Consider the following 15,974-nt stretch of genomic DNA (forward strand, 5'->3'; position numbering starts at 1 on the left):
CTGTGATTCCTAGGGCATTGACATGGTCAGGAGGTTTAATTTCACTGTAAATCCGTGGGTGCTGGTCCCACTAGACCAGAGTCTTCCTCAGTGGCACCGTTTGCCCCGAGCACTAGTGCTGGTGCACTGAAATGCACGGTGGCTGGGGAGGGCCCCAGGGGTCCGTGGCCACCCATCGCCAGCCTGGGGGCTGTGTAAGGCTCCAGAGGTGACTTCTCAGGGGTGGTGTAAGGAATATAATGGAGGATTTAAACAGGTGCCTGGGCAACACGCAAACTTTCCTTCTGCCAGGGCTGGACCACCGCAGAGCCTCCCTGGGGCAGCCAGGGGAACATTGGCCGTGTTTTACCTGGAGTTTCCATCACCTATAACTGCGTGCTCTTAAAAACACCTGATAACATAGCTTTTTGGGCTGCATAACACTAAAAGCTCACCAGTTTGAAAAATGTTTGGAAGAACCTGCCTGGGATTTTTTAAGTGACGCGAGGACGGGAACAGAGGGACAAGTTTCCCTTGTTTCCACACCAACGACTTTTTGTCTCAGGTGTTTATCAAAGTTTATATATGCTGAGCAGCCACCACCCAGGCTAGACTGTCGCATTTGCCCAGTCCAGCCTAGTCCTTTGTGAGATGCAGAGTGCCAGCAGTTTTAATAAAAAGCACTAGATGGGAGTAAAACATCAAGTTAAGTCTGCCTGAGAAGCAGCAGGAAGGCATTCCCGGGCAGGGCAAGCGAGCAGAAGGTGCTGCTGGGAAGATACGTCTTATTCTGATGCAGCTCCAGAGTCTCCTAAAGTAACTCAAAATAAATGTGTCTGGAAGTGCTGTCATAAATCTGAGTGCACAGACAAGTAGGCAGAACTTCCCTGACACGACGCAGAGGGTTGGCCGTCTGTCCACATACGGTTGCTGCAATTAGAGGGAAATAGAGGGTTACTTTGCAGACTAAACATTTTCCTCCCTTGGGTAAGTGTCTCAGTGCTGGGGGGTGGTGCTGGCTCCCAGATGTAGGTGCTATCATTTAAAAAGCACTGGAAATTGCCAAGCAGAAGTCTCTCAGGGAGGGCCAGGAGGCTATTTCAGTGACCAACTCCTAGTAGCTTAGCATCTCTCTGTGTGTAGGTGTTCTTCTCCAAGCACTGAATTCAATCAAGCACAAAACCCCATAGGTGGCCCAAACCCCACATGGTTCATTACTCATGAGATAAGGCGGAAGGTCCTGTGTGCACTTCAGCACCCTCACCCTTTTTCCTCGCCATGTCAGCACAGACAGTCCCTTCCCTTGGGCACATGGATACAGAGGCCATCCCATTAGCTCTCCAGACAGACCTTCCAGATCAAAGACTCCCAGTTCCCTCCTGTGAGATCTGCAACACTGCTCCAGAAACAGCCTGACCCACTGCTATTTCTATGGAGGATAAAAAGCAGCTGGGCTATAAGTTTCATTCGTTGCCAATCTGGGCTGGGTTGGGTATAAGCTGACTCAGGGAAAGGGAAAATTAGTGCTCTGGTCCATCACCTGCACTTCAGATCCCTGTGGGGAAAAAAAAAAAAAAAAAAGCAAGTCCAAAGCTGGGAAGCACCTACAAGAAGTGGCCAGAAAATCAGGCTGGGGAGCAGCAAGCCCCATACAGACCCCAACTAGGAATACCCAGGGTCCATTTCCAGCTCTGCCTTAAGTGCCCAGAGCTACTTCAGTGCCAATGCCAGCACACCGATGGGCATAACCTGTGCTGTTGGGAATGTTGAGCTGGTGCAGGATTACCTCTCCTCCCCTCTCTGCTTCATTCCTATCACATTCCCATCCCTTCCTTTCCTTTTAGTGACATTTCCCTCTTGCACTGTGTCTCCTTCCCATACTCATCCTCTGTGACTTCAGCCTTGGGTTGCTCTGGCTGTACCATCATCTCTGCAAGGGCACCAAGCCGCATGAAAGCACTGCAGCCTAGCAAATGCCTGGATCAATACATGCTGGCAGCTCTGCACCTGCTGCCCTGGCAGTGCTCTTAGTTCCTTCCCCTCCACTGAAACAAAACAAAACCCTGCTCCAAATGAAAGCCAGCAGATGCTTAACCAACACCTCCCGTAATGTTCAATAGCAGAGCCCCCCTCCAACACCAGCTGACACACAATGCTGCTGCAAATATTTTCCTGGTGTCCCAAGAAACTGGCACTTTGAGCAATCTGTCACTGAGAGGCAATGTTGGACCAAGGGCTGGGATGGGGAAAGAGAGCAGCAGTTCACAGGAGGCAGAACCAAAAGCACTAATTAAATAACCTTCATCATCAGAAAAGGCCAGGATGCTTTTGTTCAGCCAGGGCCAGCCTTTCCCAAGGAGATGGGCCAGGAGGTAATGCACTCCGGTTGTTTACTCGAAGTTCAGCTGTCCTCCACCACTGTTAAATACTTATTCATCTTCTCGGGGCATAAATGATGGGACGTACTGGCACAAAACAGTGACACTAAAAGCTAAATCCATTAATGGATGGTTTGTGGGGAGGGCGGGATCGCTACCATGTATCTTGCATTATCATGTAACGTAGGAAATAGAGAGGAAATGGCCTCTTCGATTCTCCAAAGCTGCAATTTGACGATCCTCAGCAGCCTTATCTCGCACAGAGATTAGAGCCAGGCAAATAAATCAAAGCAGTGAAATCAATGCACGCATTCCTTTTTCCTGTTCGCAGGCTGGGGTAGCACCAGGCGGCCAGGTTAATGCATGCATTCAGGGGCCAGAATAACCAGATGAGTATTTGTGCACACACGCCCCGAGTTATTGATTACACATAAGCCTACTTGCAAAGAATATTCCTCTGAATAGTTTGTAGCTCTGATGAGACACTGGACCTCGGAGGCTAACTGTGGGCACCGGGATTAAAAATATTTGCGCCAGCCCAGCCTACCAAGTTTTTTGGTTTAACTGCCCCTGAGTAAAAGCTCCTCTGCTGCAAAATGCTGAGGGTGCCTCACAGGTCAGTGCTCGTCCCGTTGCACCAGGCCAGCTGAACACAGGCAGCATTGTCCCGTCTGCCACCCACCTGGACGGCCCCGCTCCATGGGTCGCTTGAGATCCTACCTAAAAATCCCGAGAAGATTGCTGTCAGGCACAAGGACGAGCACTGCAATTAAAAATCATAAAAACACCAGGAAAAAAAAAAAAAGCTAAAAGGTAGAAATATGGGCACCACCCAGGCAAAGACCCTGGCTGATGATTTGCCGGTGTGTTTGTAAGTGCAGTTATAGCACCACTGCTCTGCATCCCTCAATAAACAAGGTTAACATGGGACTGGGTTTAGTGCAAGCATTGTTCCAAAACCACAGAAAAGGGAAGTGTTTCCAGATCAGAGACTCGGGGTTGAGACTTCGGACTTCTCCACTCTGCTACAGGCCCCGTGTCATTTTCTCATCAAGACGTGCAGAGAAGTGCAGGGCACAAACCACCCTCCCCAGCATCCCACAAGAGGGATCCAAAATGGGTCCAAAAACGTGCATGTAAACCCAGATAGTCAGCGCACAGCTGTATTGCCATAGCCAAGCTCTCTGATCCGGCCAACCCCTGCGTCTGCGTGCAGATTATCTCTGTAATCTCCTCTCCCCCTTTCCCAACCTGCAGACTGCTGCTGGCAAGCACACCCTGCTGCTGGCAAGCACACCCTGCTTGGTCTCGCCTCCGACTGCTTGCTGTTTGCACCAGGGTCCTGCCTTGTGTTTGCCTACAAAGCCCCTGGCACGCATCGGCACGACATAACCGAAGGGAGAGGCGGTGGGACCTGCTGCTCCTTGTCGGCTGCAGCTTCCTCAGGTTGCCTCCTTGTCCTGATTAATTAATTAAATAATGGCTCTTTTCATACCTCGGATAAATACTTATCCAGAAAGAATATAAGGCAGCTGAATCCAACACGAGTGCTGCTCCTGGCTCTGCAAACCACAGGCTGTGCATTGCTAGAGGGAGCCATCACAGCAGCATCTAAATCTGACCAATTTCTGCCCCCAACCCCAGCACGTGCAGTGCGACTGAAACACAGCCACCTGAAACAGCTTTGTCATATATCATTTTTTTTTTCTTTTCTTTGCATTGTAGTTAAACCCAATGGGGAACTACGGGTGTCCTGATACAGAGCACTGCAGTGACACCAGGTGTCACTTGCTGCCACACGCCAGCTCCCTGTTGCATTGCCACGCAGCTGGTTAAGAAAGAGTCCCATTGAAGGACAGCATTTAGTAGTAGAGCTTAGTGTAATGGAGTAAAAAAAAAAAAAAAAAAGAAAGAAAGAAAAAAGAGAAACACAGCGCTTTTCAAGGGGATTCAGAATGTTCTATAACATTTTTGGAAAAAAAAAAAAAAAGAAGAAGAAAAAAAAGAAAAGAAAACCTCCAGGACAAAGTGAAAAGGAAATCAAAAGCACACCCCAGCATGCAAACTCCTCCGTGCAATCCCACTGAGGCAGCAAGAACAGCTCATACTTGTCTGAGCTGGAAAGCGAAGTCTGCCAAGCCCTTTCCAAGGAAATTATTTCAGGGAAAGCTACAGAACTCAGAATAACAGCAGCACTGCTGTTAAGCGCAGAGCAGATATTTTAGCTTGATTATGCTCTTTGCATCTCAGAGCAGCCAAAAAGCAGCCAGCCTTGCCCTGGAAAGCAGCAGCATGCAGCTACACATTGGAGCATGCAGGGAGAGCCTTGGTTAACCATTCAGGGACAGCCCTGCTCGAGGAAGAAGAGCTTTACGACGCCATTAGCTCTTTGCTGGGGCAGACAGCCTCTGATTAATAAGGCCTCATCCAGAAGAGTGTTAACTATTGGAACCATTAATAATTTAGCCTGGTGGTAAAAGCCCCCAGACACCCAGGGACTGCTTCTGCGAGCTCCCTGAGCAGGGGCAGAAGCACAGCAGAGCCATGTGAGGGGAGGATACAGGAGACACGAAGCTGTCTGCTAACGCTGACCTGGGCTGTGGCCTTTTACTTTTTCCAGCACATTCTTGGCCAAATAAGTTATTTCTTTGGTTCTGTTACCACCCGCATTTATTCTTCAGCACCCTTGGACGTGGTTTCTGCCTTTGGGAGCCAAGTGCCCACAGTAATCAGAGAATCACAGAATATCCCAAGTTGGAAGGGACCCACAAGGGTCACCAAGTCCAGCTCCTGGCTCCACACAGGACTACCCAAAAATAAAACCCTATGTCTGAGAGCATTGTGCAAACACTTCTTGAATTCTGGCAGCTCAATGCCATGACCACTGCCCTGGGGAGCCTGTCCCAGTGCCCGACCACCCTCTGGGTGCAGAACCTTTCCCTAACACCCAGCCTGATCCTCCCATGTCACAGTGATGCTGGACCAATTAATTTTCCATAGCTTCTGCATCCTCCCTCTGTTTTAGAAGGGCACAAGGACATCTGACAGCCCCCCTCTGACACTGCAGCTGGGAATTGTATCTTGGGTTTAACCACGCAAAATGCTCCACCACACTTACCTTGATGCTTGAGGTTTCTTGAGACACCTTTTTCCCCAGCTAATCTGGCCCATTCCTCCTCCCCAAACCCAGAGGCCTGAATGCCCCCTGGTCTCTAGGTTCCTACGTGCAGCGTGCAGTTCCTCAATGTTTCTGAGCAAAGGCTTACATTAAATAAAAGTGACCAAGAACCTGTAGGATGTCCAAATGGAAATACTCCTGCCAGTGCCAGGAAGAAGGGCAAGGGACCCAGAGGACCCCGTGGTGCTCTCTGGTCACAAAGTGAGAATGGAGAGGAGATTCCAGGAGGACAGGTTTCCAAAGAAGGGCAGGCAGGGAACCTGGAGAAAAAGCAGAAACCAACCAACAACAGCAGGAATTACTGGTGGCAAACAGTCCCAGCATTTTGAAATACATTTCAAATTAAAAGAAAAAATAAATAAAGTGAAATAAGAAACCAAAATTTGAACTGAAAAATCATTATGGACAGCCAGCGAGATCTGATGTGGAACATCAAGTCTGCAGCAAACAAGAGGCAGAAGAAACTCAGGCCTGCCATGAGCCCTGTCAGTGTTTCCCCGTGCTGGCACAATTGTTACTTTCCAGGTGAGGGATTGGAGTTGCTGCACTCATTTCCTCAGCAGCTATTTTCCTGGAACTCAGCAGAGTATTTCTTTCTCTTTCTCCCCAATAGAAAAGCATGTGATGTTATTCAACGTGACAAGCCAGCTTTCCCATCATTTTAATTTCTTTCACAGCGAACCACCCCGCGCAGAAACACACAATGCCACACAATAGCATGTCAAAGGGTCTAACTGGGGTGCAGGGAACTCTTTCAGAGCGTGCCTAAGAGGGTGACATGTAATGCAGCTTTTTCATCATTTTCTTTTATTTCCCCCTCCTCGTGAGGCTTCCAGTCAAGTGACATTTTGTTTGATATTCACATCATTTCCCAATTACAGTTCTTCTAAATTCTTGTGAACAGCTGAATAATTCCTGGCATGGCTTTGTTACAGCTCATTTCACTGCATTAGCTTCCACTACCTTTCCTCTTTAGAGGCTGGATCTGGAGATTTAGTTCAAATCTCCCTCTTGCACGCAACCTTTCCTCTCCACTTTTGCTTTTACTGAAGCAGGTCTCTCATCTCAACTTCCATTTCACAACGTTTCTATCATGAGCCAGCTCAGTGTAATTCTCCCAGCGCACAATAGCTAAAAGAAAGGTTAAGAGACACCCTTGTGATATAATTGTCACAGCTGCTCAGCACTGCTAACCTGAGGCACTCCTGAACAGGCAGAATCCTTACCAAGGAGAAGGATCAAGAGCAATAAAAATACTCTTAAGTTCAAGACTCTGCAGCACACATCCACAGCTGAAGGAGAGCAGGACGCTCAGGGCAATTCTCCTGGATCAACCCATTTTTTATGCCTTCGAGAGGATGGATACTTGTTGAATGTTACTCCTTCAAATATTGGTACTCACCAGTACCTTGATGCATATATCATAACCCACCGAACTCCACTGAGGCCCCTCTTTCGGGTTAAGACATCTACATGGAGCTGTTTTGTCCCCACGCAGAGCAATACAGAGTTTGTTAGCCTAGAGGCCATCCTAAATGGATTCTGGAGCCCTGGCTCTGCAGACCAAGTGTTCATCAATCCAATTTCTCAGACCTCCCTCCCTCCAAATTAAGAAAACATGAGCTGGGCAAAAACAGAGGGGAAAATGACAAGCTCATGGAGAAGCTTGAGGTCACGCAAGAGTTCACTAACGTTATACCCACCCAACACAGGATTTTGTGACTGTCAGCCACAGTCCTGAGAGCTGTTTCCATTCCAAGTGAAAACCAGTTTTGCATGCCAGGACATCACTGATGTTCAGTGAGGCTTGAGTGGAGCTTCTCAAATCAGCTCCAGTTTAAACATAGCTTGTGGCACAGAAGCAGAGATGGATGCTCTCTCTACACATACTCCCTCTATCTCATTGCAAAGGGACACCAGAGAAGAGCCTCCTGGGGTGTTGACCCTGAAGGTCTCACCTCCGTAGAAGACCTTCCATTTGAAGACCAGCTGCAGTTATGCATCCCAGGTCCCTGCTAACATCCAAAAAGCAGTCACACATGCACAAACAAGAGCAGAGACTAGAGTCCTATAGCAGAACAAGCAAGACAGAGGTGATCTTCAGCTATTTGCTTGTTTTTTCAAAACTCCACGTGCAAGCCTGTCCCCAGCCCACCTGTGTGAGCTGCAGCAGCATGAAGGGTCCCGCTTTGTGCTGCATGAACTTCATATGGATGGAGATATTCCCTGAGAAGCAGATCAGGAGCAAACTGGGGTTGCCATGCTAAGCCAGGCTACCAACACCTGCACTTGGGTGATTTATTTTTTTCCTGAAGAGATTGCGGGTAGAGCTTATTTGCCACCTGGGCCCAGCAGAAAAGGCACTGGGTTTGGGAGTTAGGCGCCTTCAGCTGTGCCATTACTGCTGTGCAATGATGAGCAAGCAGGATCCTGCAACTGTTAAGTTGAAGAACTGCGAAGACGGAAGTTTCCACCGGTTCTCCCACTTGTCCCTCCCTCACTGCCCTCACGAAATGAGTTCCTCCTCCCAGAGGGTATGGCCCAGCATACCCTTCCTTCCCCGGCCCAGAAGCTAAGCAAGGATTATCACGAGGTCACCTTTGCAGCCGGAGGCACATTTCTGAGGATGTCCCTGACCACAGAGTCCCCGCCGTGCCTCGCTTCTGCTGCACCGAGCCAAGAGCTTATAGATTTCCTGCTCTTAAAATACATTAACGTAATAAAAGTCAGAATTACACAGCCTGGTATTTGTGATTTACAGCCCTAGGCTAAACACAAGAAGAAATAAGAACATCCTGTGGCAACTCAAACAATCCGAGTCTATTATGCAGGGAGGTGAACTTTTTACCTTCAATGGAGGAGAAGAGCTATTGTGTCTATTAGAGCCAAAACAAAATTGACAGAGAAACATCTGCAATACTTTTCTTTTTCTAGAGAGGATAGATCAACATTACTAATGACTGGCCTCAGCAGCTGTCCTGTCTAATTACCAGCTGCTCTTAGACATTATTGTCTAATATTAATACCAGCGGAATCCCTTATTACATTCAGCGTATCATGATGTCATGTCTGGCTTCTCGTCTGTCTTCTCCATGTCTGCGTGGTTAACCTGGAGCAATATCACTCCCTGCCTCCAGAGTGAGGTGGAATAGTCAGAGGCTCTGTGCTGAAGACGGTTTTCAGAAAAGCACCACAGGGCAAGCCAGGCATTGTAGACATTCGGTGTTCACTCTATGATCAGCTTTATTCTGTCCAGAGTCTCTTTTTTTCACGTCTACAACAGTATTTAATCTTTAATCAAGCACAACCCCAGTGACCACCTAATGAAGTTGAATTTTTATGGGTTTTGGCCTGAAGAAAATTACTCTCACTGTCACTGACTGAAAGACTTAGATCAACAGCCAGATCTAGCACCTGGGTAACGAACCTTTAGCACCCAAGAGAAGTAACGCAGGCAGAAGACCTTCTCCTTTCAAGCCTATGTATCACCATGGCAGGGCTGTGCTTTCCTGTTAGCTTCAACAAGGGAAAATGGGAGGGAATCTCACTGCACTTAAACGAACATTTCTAACAATGTTTCTGAAGTGAGACCTAGGAGCAGTCCAATTCAGGGAGAAGTTTGAGGTTAAAGATTACACTGTACTATTTGTCTGAGGTATAAAAACACCAGGGAATTGTGCAGTGGGGTGTTAACTCAAGGTCTATATGCTGTCCTGAGGGCAATGTAGGCTTTAAGTATTGCCCTGAGACTATATATATAAAAAAATATTGTACTAATCTCTAGATTAAACAAAAGGCAGACAATGGGAGCTTGTCTTTTCTTGCTAGCATGTTTCAGCAGTCAAATATCCTTACAGGTGCGTTCATCTGGGTGAGAGGGGAGCCGGGTCTGGTCTTTGAGGCTGAGTCACATTTTGTCTTCCTGCTGGTATCAGAGTCGTTGTAAAGCTTCTAGAAAATGGGTCCTGTTTCTGCAAAGGTAGATATAAAATGTGGCCACTTGGCTTGTTGCCACTGCTCATGGGTTTCTTTTTTGGAGAGATTAGCCCTGCATCCCTTCACTCTTGCCACCTCAGCCACCCTTCATCACACTTCGCAGCAGCTGCTGCTGCATCACTCCAGACACCAGGTGTTTCAACCCCAAGGTACAAAATCCATGACCAGCCTCCCATCAGATAGGGCCACTTTAGTCATAGAAAGTGCGTCCAGGAAGACTAATGACAGGAAACGGGCCCAGGCACCGATGCTTTGCATATAAGGCATCTCTTATTGTAAGGATCTCCCCAGCTCTTCAATCAAATAATATTCAGAGGAAGTACTGGTCACAAACATACTCCACCATAGCTGGTAAAGCAGTCACTTTCACCCCTGGGTGATGCTGCATGACCACAAAAGCAGGGGAAGAATGGATACTGTCACCAGGCACAGTAAGTCAGAAATTACTGTATGTTACCACATGAGCTTGAAGCTGGGACATACATATGCACACACATGTGTAGCCAACCAGTAATAGGGAGATCTTTTGACAACTGTTCTCCTGCTGTAACTTTTTGTTCTTTTTACTAGCATGGTAGGGAAGGCACGCATAATTTCATTTTTCAGCTAAAGCAAAGATATTTGGTTTTTCTTATCCTCTTCAGTGAAATTGGAAAGAAGTAGGATAGCTACAGTTTCTAATACATTTACATTATTTGTGGTTTGTGTGTTTGTTTGTTGTTGTTGTTTTTAAGTGGATTAAGCAGTAACAACGAAAGAACAACTAAGTATCAAGACTTATCAAGAGCATATATGCATCTGAATGTTTTCTTTAGCTGATTTTTCCTTGCACCAAAAAAAAACCAAACCAAACCAAAACAAAACAAAAACAAACAAACAAACAAAAAAAACCCACTAGGATTCCTGCCAATAACAAACAACATAGAGCATGGGCATTATGGAAAGTAAAATGGGGAAGACGAATAGAAATTGTTTTATATCAACTCTCACATTTCAGTTCTTCTTAGGAAGCATAACAATCTCCCAGAAAGCAGAAGGTAAGGGTTTTCATAACATTTAACTGTCTTCTGAAGTGTGGTACCGAGACAAGAAGCACTGTGCAGTGGTGAAAGAAAACTGAAACATAAAGCTGGTAGCAGCTGGAAAGTTCAACAAACCTGGCAAGGATTTGTGTTCAGCCAAAGCTCAAACGGACTTAATACAATACTGGAAGCTGCTGGGTCTCCAGACAGCACGTGGCAGCAGTACGGAGCTCCCTGTTCTCCCTGGTCCTGCATTTCTGGGGCAGCTACTGTATTTTCCTGCCTTCGTTCATAGTCTTCCACACATCTCTGAGAGGACATACTTTTAAAATGTTTACAGCTACTGGAGTAGTATTACAGGAGTAATAAATGCCTTTTGCTCCTTCCAATAGGATAAGATTTTTCCTTAAACTTCTGTGTTCAGGACAGCAGTTGTGAGGCATAATGGCAATTTTATTTTACTTTTTTTTTCTTGAGGAGCAAGAGGACTGAATATCTCTGCAACTACTTAAGACCCTATCACTAGTGTTTTACACTAATTTCAGTCCATCAGGGTTTTTTTTGTTTTTGTTTTGTTTGTTTGTTTGTTTTCTTTTCCAGGTGGACGTTCTTGCTGCTGTTTGCATTTTCTCAGGACCTGCACACCCACACCTTAGTAAGAAGGCTCACAACACTGCAAACCTCATCTGGCCGCTCTCTTTCTTGGGATACAAGCATACCCCCCCCTTCAAAAGAGCTGTTCTCAGCCCACCTGTGAGGAGGAATTGTTATTTTTATTTGAACACTGAAGCAACACCAGTTGAGACACCGAAACAGGCCAGACAGAGAGGTCAAGAAGTCCTCGTTTAGAGGACTCCAAACCACACTCAGTTTTGTCATCTCCTTTCAGCACGAGCCCCAGCTGTGCCCCATTTGCTGAGGAGGGAGCACACCAGCAGCGGGAAGGGGAGCAAGATGCCAAGGTGGGATCAGCCATTTCATCCCCCTGAGCCCAGCCGGCTCCGACCAAGGCCTCATGGCGGGTCTCAGGTGGTGAGGCCTGAGCAGCAGTGCTACTTTTCTTCCCCCAGGGCTTCTGTGCAGGCTGGCAATCCTCCCCTACAAGCTTCTGTGTTTGCTCCCGATAGCTGTGAGGGAAATCTGAGCAGGTGGGGCCGCTTACAGAGAGCTAGGGTATCAGCAATTTTCTGTCCGTGTGGATCAGGAAACTTTCCAAGGCCAAACCACCAAAAAGGCCATGAGCACAACTCATCTCAGCCACAGAGGAACATGCCAAAAAAAGCCACATCCCCTTCATGGTGGTTGGGTTTGCTGTCTTATACACAGCTAGCAGAGCTGGAAGGTGGCAGCAGTGCTGTCCAGATGGACCAGAAAGCATCCTGCTAAGGCCCATAAGTCTGGGGAGGGAGAGCAGATTCTTACCTCCCAGCTCTAGGGCCCTAGCTGACCTCCCTCCCCACTCAAAAAACCTTGGCATGAAGAAGTTCCCTGTCCCCCATACAGCACTGTACTGCAGGTGTCTCTTTTGCTGTTATTCTTAATATTAGTTCCTCATATTAGGCCGCCACATGAAACACCAAATGAGATCATAAAAAGCAGCCATGTGTGTGCAGCACAGTTAAAGGTCACTGCTGCATGCGAATTCACTTTTTAAAAATAATTAATTGAACAACAGCCTGACATTTACCCTGCGAGGGGATTTTTGAGAGTTTGCTTGCTGAAGCCTGATATTCGCAGGCTGCAATGTTTACTGCTGGGGGAGCGGAGGATCATTGTTATTCTAGAGCAAATAAAATAAAACTGATCAAATTCAACTCTGAGTAAAGGGGAAAAAAACCAACACTATAGGCAAACCTTGCACTGGATTCATTCAGCTTTGTTCTTTCTCCCCTCTGTGTTTCACAGGACTTGTGACTGCCATTAAAACTGAACAAACATTTCCAATGCAAAAAGTAATTTCAGTTTGCATACATCTTTCTTCAGAGCTAAAGCTTCAAACGCCTTTTCCTACCTTAAAAAAAAATTGAATTAATGTTAGTTGCAGGAATATGAGTCTAGATAATGGTCAGGCAGTTTTTTCAAGGATATGGAGAAAGGAGAAGTAGAAGAAAGGAAATTATGTTCTCCTTCTTCTTTTTAATTGGTATCTCAGTTGTAAGTGTCTCATTTCTCTGTTTCACAGGTTGGTTGAGCTGGGTTGGCTTAATCAGTGTCAGCTGTAAGGTGCCAACAATCTAAAATAATTCTTTCCACATACGTGGTTTCTGCATGCCCATGGGCCACCAATTTCTAGCTGACTATGTGTGCCATTTCAAGCCCTGGGAGGAGCTGGCTACAGGCTCATTATCAGTGATGTAGAACACAGCAGTTGTTCACTCAGAATTTTGTTCAAGACAATGTTCATTAAGTATTTTGTCTCGCAGGGAAGCTAAAATGTGAATTTTCATTGTGGACTCGGGCCAGACTCCATTTTCAAAGCATCTGAAATGTGAATGGTAAGTGCATCAGAGCAGCTCATCTTCTAAACAGCTTTAAGTACATTTAAAAAATGAAAAAAAAAAAACCTCCAGCCCCACAACAACCCAATTTCTTTAGTAAACTCTGGTGTGGAGCCTCGCATGGCGCTGTTTGGAAACCCACAGACATCCCCTCTACTGGACCCTCCTTATCTGTGTACTTACTGGCACTCCATAGGACTCCAGGAGGTGAGTGAGGTAAGGTTTTCCCTTTAAAAAAGCTGTGCTGACTGCTTCCCACAGGCTGTGCTTACATCTATGTGCCCAATGATCTTCTTTACTATCAACTCTACCATCTTACCACTGCTGGGAGTCAGACCCACCAGGCTGTAGTTCCCAGGATGCCCTCTAAAACCTCTTTTATTAAGGGAGCTTACAACAGGGATTTCAACTCTCCTATAAAGAAAGAAGCTCTTCATGTACAATGAAACTGATTTTAAGTTTTGGCAATGAAAATCTCAGTTCTGGTGTATGTTCTTTTAGTCATCACCAAGTCTGTGATTCTCAGCATTGTAGCAACTGTAAGCAAAAGCTTTATTTTTCTTTATGTACCACGTATCTTGCCCAATCACCTGCTGTTTGTTGGGTAACACACAGTTTAAAAGGAAATTCATACATAGACTACCACATTGTAGCAATTGGCATTAGAATATGTATGTAGAGACAACAACTTCTCCCAAATGTCAATATAAAGCGTTTTTCTTTAAACATCATATGATATATTTGACATATTTGCATAATTAGCTTTTGTATGATTCATCACATAAGTTTCAACTTCAGTCTGCTTTGTGAAGACATATCAATACACACAATGTCATACCCCAGACTGTGCAATGTAAAGATACCAATACCAGAGATGGAAAATCTAGTTTGGGTATCATATGGTTACCAGGGAAGTCACAGGGGTACTACTGGGACAGTGTGGTCCCTGCAGACAAATGAGACCGGCTGGAAAATTGACCTCATTAGTTTGCAGCTAGCTCCAAAATTAATGGTGCAGCTTTTATTACAGCCTAACAGGCCAAGCTTTAGAAGCACGTAGATTTGCAAATGTATTGCAAGTGCTTTTAGGTCAATTATTTAAAACAAATCATCCTGTTTTCTTAAAGATACGTTATGGACTGGCATGCCAGATGTGGCCTGGGACCGCTTGTACATCTTGACATTGGATCCCTATTCCTCTACCTATTGGTAAGAGTCATTTGAGCTTGGCCTCTGTGCAGGTGACAAACTTGGGTGCAGTCCCCTGTCATCAGGGGGCCTTCACAGAACATTTGCTTCTCAAGCACGGCTGAGGCACAGGCATAGCTGGCAAGTTTCTCAACCTTCACAACTGAGATTTTGCAATCCCTTTATCTACACACTTCATCGGCAGAGCTCCTCTTGTTTACAGACTTGGATCCATCAAGTCAAGACAAGTTTACTGCCACGCATTTCTTACCACTGGTTGTTCTGGTGGTGCTGTTTTGAACGCCAGCTGGCTGCTTTGACTGTGTCTTAGCTCAGCAGAACAAAACGCGGTGCTGATGTTCTGGTGCTTGAAAGAGCTGCACAGACCTCCTGTTCAAGGGAGCCTCCAGGCTTCCTGCAGATGGTGGTGCTGACCACAGTGGTCAGACACAGCATGGGAAGCAGCACATCCCTCCCTCTCCCTCAGCAGGGGAGATTGTGTTGATTACGTTCACCAGATTTCCAAATGTAATGGTCCATAACAAAGCTTCCTAAAGAAAGAGAGCTCACTTGCAACTGGGAAAAAGGCTCTGGTCTGAAAACAGATGAAGGGATGGGAAGGAAAGGGTAGGCCTTTGCTGTCAGGTTTGAAGACAGAGAAAAGTCAGCAGAGAGGTCTCCCAGGAATCAGTGCTGAAAGTGGTCATAGATAACATCTTTCTCATAAAAGGGAGTGAATAATAGAATAGCCACCTTTCCACACAATATCGAGCTCTTTTTTCATATGTCAATGCCAAAAATTTCAGAAGGATCCAAATAGAACTGAGCAGGCAGAAAGGCACCAGGTGAGCTTCGGTGCCAATTTAAGCCAGGAAATACACCCAGGAAAAAAATTAGCCTACCTGTGTCTACATGATGTGAAGCTTGGAAGAGGCAGCTACAATTCAGGAAAGATCTTAGAGTCATCACTGACAGCTCTCAGAAACTGCCAGATCAGCATACAGAAATAGGCAAAAAGAAAACGCTAACATGTACTGAGTATCATCAGGAAGGGTAATGAGAGCAAGACAGAAAGGACCATTTTGCCACCACTTAAGAAGCTGACGGTCTACATCTTGAAAATGGCATGTTGGCTTGTGTCTCTGCATCTCAAGAAGGACATAGTGAAATTAAAGCTACAGAGAAGGACAGCTAAAGTGATCAATAGGACATTGCAGTTGATCTATGAGAAGAGATTGTAAGAGACAGGGACTCTTGAGCTTTCAGAGGATAAGATTGAGGGATATTGCACAACACAATACTGATACTGTGACATAATATCACAAAGGTGTTGGCCATGCTGAATGCCAAACTGTTGTTCACCAGATCCCACACTGCAAGGACTAGGGAATACTCAAGTAAACCGGCTGGAAATCAGGTTAAAAAATGTAAAAGAAAACAATTCCTTACTAATTAGGCAGTGAACTTCTGGGACTTGCTGCCACAAGAGACTGTGGATGTTGACGGTATCCATAGGTTACTTATCTTAAACAAATTCACAAATAATCCAGAAATGAATTATGGAAGGACTGGACAAAGCTGTATTTGGATAATTTTGATGAATGTGATCGTGGATGCTGGAGAAGTGCAAAGGGTATGGACCAGCACAAATAGCAGGGCTTGTGTAATCTCCTTAAACATCATCCCCACTGATGGACGCAGACTGATGGATCAGTGGCATTGATCGTTCTGGGTG

The 15,974-nt window shown here is 46.0% G+C and overlaps 1 long non-coding RNA gene across 1 annotated transcript; it reads right to left on the minus strand.

The window, feature by feature from the left end:
- Nucleotides 1-50: 50 nt before the first annotated feature.
- LOC308189358 lies at nucleotides 51-8,995 on the minus strand. Its single transcript, XR_013946324.1, has 3 exons — nucleotides 7,691-8,995; nucleotides 5,647-5,795; nucleotides 51-1,534 (listed from the first exon to the last, which is right to left on the minus strand). It is a non-coding gene; the product is annotated as an uncharacterized lncRNA (long non-coding RNA).
- Between the last annotated feature and the right edge of the window lie 6,979 nt (nucleotides 8,996-15,974).

This window comes from Anser brachyrhynchus (genome assembly GCF_964034855.1).
Source record: "Anser brachyrhynchus genome assembly, chromosome: 2".
In the NCBI taxonomy this organism is placed as follows: Eukaryota; Metazoa; Chordata; class Aves; order Anseriformes; family Anatidae; genus Anser; species Anser brachyrhynchus.